This window comes from Aegilops tauschii, chromosome 1 (assembly GCF_002575655.3).
Source record: "Aegilops tauschii subsp. strangulata cultivar AL8/78 chromosome 1, Aet v6.0, whole genome shotgun sequence".
Classification (NCBI taxonomy): domain Eukaryota; kingdom Viridiplantae; phylum Streptophyta; class Magnoliopsida; order Poales; family Poaceae; genus Aegilops; species Aegilops tauschii.
In genome coordinates this window covers 76,227,155-76,230,621 of record NC_053035.3, presented here as the reverse complement: position 1 = coordinate 76,230,621, position 3,467 = coordinate 76,227,155, and positions in this window count along the sequence as shown.

The following is a 3,467-nucleotide window of genomic DNA, read 5'->3' as shown; positions in this document are numbered from 1 at the left end:
GATCACGCTCGAGTCCCACGCACCTACACAAACAAATAAGAACCTCGCAACCAACGCGATAAAGGGGTTGTCAATCCCTTCACGGTCACTTACGAGAGTGAGATCTGATAGATATGATAAGATAATATTTTTGGTATTTTTATGATAAAGAGAAATAAAGATGCAAAATAAAATAAATGGCAATAGAAATAGCTAAGTGTTGGAAGATTAATATGATGGAAAATAGACCCGGGGGCCATAGGTTTCACTAATGGCTTCTCTCAAGATAGCATAAGTATTACGGTGGGTGAACGAATTACTGTCGAGCAATTGATAGAATTGAGCATAGTTATGAGAAAATCTAGGTATGATAATGTATATAGGCATCACGTCCGCGACAAGTAGACCGAAACGATTCGGCATCTACTACTATTACTCCACACATCGACCGCTATCCGGCATGCATCTAGAGTATTAAGTTCATAAGAAAAGAGTAATGCTTTAAGCAAGCTGACATGATGTAGAGGGATAAACTCATGCAATATGATATAAACCCCATCTTTTTATCCTCGATGGCAACAATACAATACGTGCCTTGCTGCCCCTACTGTCACTGGGAAAGGACACCGCAAGATTGAACCCAAAGCTAAGCACTTATCCCATTGCAAGAAAGATCAATCTAGTAGGCCAAACCAAACTGATAATTCGAAGAGACTTGCAAAGATAACCAATCATACATAAAAGAATTCAGAGGAGATTCAAATATTGTTCATATATAAACTTGATCATAAACCCACAATTCATCGGTCTCGACAAACACACCGCAAAGGAAGAGTCACATCAAATAGATCTCCAAGAGAATCGAGGAGAACTTTGTATTGAGATCCAAAGAGAGAGAAGAAGCCATCTAGCTAATAACTATGGACCCGAAGGTCTGAGGTAAACTGCTCACACATCATCGGAGAGGCTATGGTGTTGATGTAGAAGCCCTCCGTGATCAATGCCCCTCCGGCAGGACGCTGGAAAAGGCCCCAAGATAGGATCTCACGGGTACAGAAGGTTGCGGCGGTGGAATTAGGTTTTCGTGGATCGTCTGATGGTTTGGGGGTACGTAGGTATATATAGGAGGAAGAAGTAGGTCGGTGGAGCCACGAGGGGCCCACGAGGGTGGAGGGCGCGCCTGGGGGGGTAGGCGCGCCCCCCTACCTCGTGGCCTCCTCGGTGATTTCTTGACGTCCACTCCAAGTCCTTTGGATCACGTTTGTTCCAAAAAAATTCACGTTCCCGAAGGTTTCATTCCGTTTGGACTCCGTTTGATATTCTTTTTTTGCGAAACACTAAAATAGGCAAAAAAAACAGCAATTTGGACTGGGCCTCCGGTTGATAGGTAAGTCCCAAAAATAATATAAAAGTGTATAATAAAGCCCATTAAACATCCAAAATAGAATATAATATAGCATGGAACAATAAAAAATTATAGATACATTGGAGACATATCAAGCATCCCCAAGCTTAATTCCTGTTCGTCCTCGAGTAGGTAAATGATAAAAACGGAAGTTTTGATGTGGAATGCTACTTAGCATAATTTCCAATGTAATTCTCTTATTTGTGGTATGAATATTCAGATCCAAAATATTCAAGATAAAAGTTTAATATTGACATAAAAATAATAATACTTCAAGCATACTAACTAAGCAATCATGTCTTCTCAAAATATCATGGCCAAAGAAAGTTATCCCGACAAAATCATATAGTCTGGCTATGCTCTATCTTCGTCACACAAAGTATTTAATCATGCACAACCCCGATGACAAGCCAAGCAATTGTTTCATACTTTTGATGTTCTCAAACTTTTTCAATCTTCACGCAATACATGAGCGTGAGCCATGGACATAGCACTATATGTGGAATAGAATGGTGGTTGTGGAGAAGACAAAAAAGGAGAAGATAGTCTCACATCAACTAGGCATATCAACGGGCTATGGATATGCCCATCAATAGATATCAATGTGAGTGAGTAGGGATTGCCATGCAACGGATGCACTAGAGCTATAAGTGTATGAAAGCTCAACAAAAGAAAGTGGGTGTGCATCCAACTCGCTTGCTCACGAAGACCTAGGGCATTTTGAGGAAGCCCATCATTGGAATATACAAGCCAAGTTCTATAATGTAAAATTCCCACTAGTATATGAAAATGACAACATAGGAGACTCTCTATCATGAAGATCATGGTGCTACTTTTGAAGCACAAGTGTGGTAAAAGGATAGTAACATTGTCCCTTCTCTCTTTTTCTCTCATTTTTTTTATTTGGGCCTTTTCTCTTGTTCTTTTTTATGGCCTCTTTTTTCCTTTTTATTTTTTTATTTTTCATCCGGAGTCTCATCCCGACTTATGGGGGAATCATAATCTCCATCATCCTTTCCTCACTTGGGACAATGCTCTAATAATGATGATCATCACACTTTTATTTACTTAGAACTCAAGTATTACAACTCAATACTTAGAACAAAAATATGACTCTATGTGAATGCCTCCGGCGGAGTACCGGGATATGCAATGAATCAAGAGTGACATGTATAAAAAATTATGAATGGTGGCTTTGCCACAAATACAATGTCAACTACATGATCATGCAAAGCAATATGACAATGATGAAGTGTGTCATAGCAAACAGAACGGTGGAAAGTTGCATGGCAATATATCTCGGAATGGCTATGGAAATGCCATAATAGGTAGGTATGGTGGCTGTTTTGAGGAAGGTATATGGTGGGTGTATGATACCGGCGAAAAGTGCGCGGTATTAGAGAGGCTAGCAATGGTGGAAGGGTGAGAGTGCGTATAATCCATGGACTCAACATTAGTCATAAAGAACTCATATACTTGTTGCAAAAATCTATTAGTTATCGAAAAAGTATTACGCGCATGCTCCTAGGGGGATAGATTGGTAGGAAAAGACCATCGCTCGTCCCCGACCGCCACTCATAAGGAAGACAATCAATAAATAAATCATGCTCCGACTTCATCACATAATGGTTCACCATACGTGCATGCTACGGGAATCACAAACTTTAACACAAGTATTTCTCAAATTCATAACCACTCAACTAGCATGACTCTAATATCACCATCTTCATATCTCAAAACAATTATCAAGCATCAAACTTTTCGTACTATTCAACGCACTTATAAGAAAGTTTTTACTAATCTTGGATGCCTATCATATTAGGACTACCTTCTCAATTTAAGCAAATTACCATGTTGTTTTGTAGGACTCTCAAAATAATATAAGTGAAGCATGAGAGAACAATAGTTTCTATAGAACAAGACCATCGTCGTGCTCTAAAAGATATAAGTGAAGCACTGGAGCAAAAACTATATAGCTCAAAAGATATAAGTGAAGCACATAGAGTATTCTAATAATTTCTGAATCATGTGTGTCTCTCTCAAAAGGGTGTGTACAGCAAGGATGATTGTGGCAAACTAACAA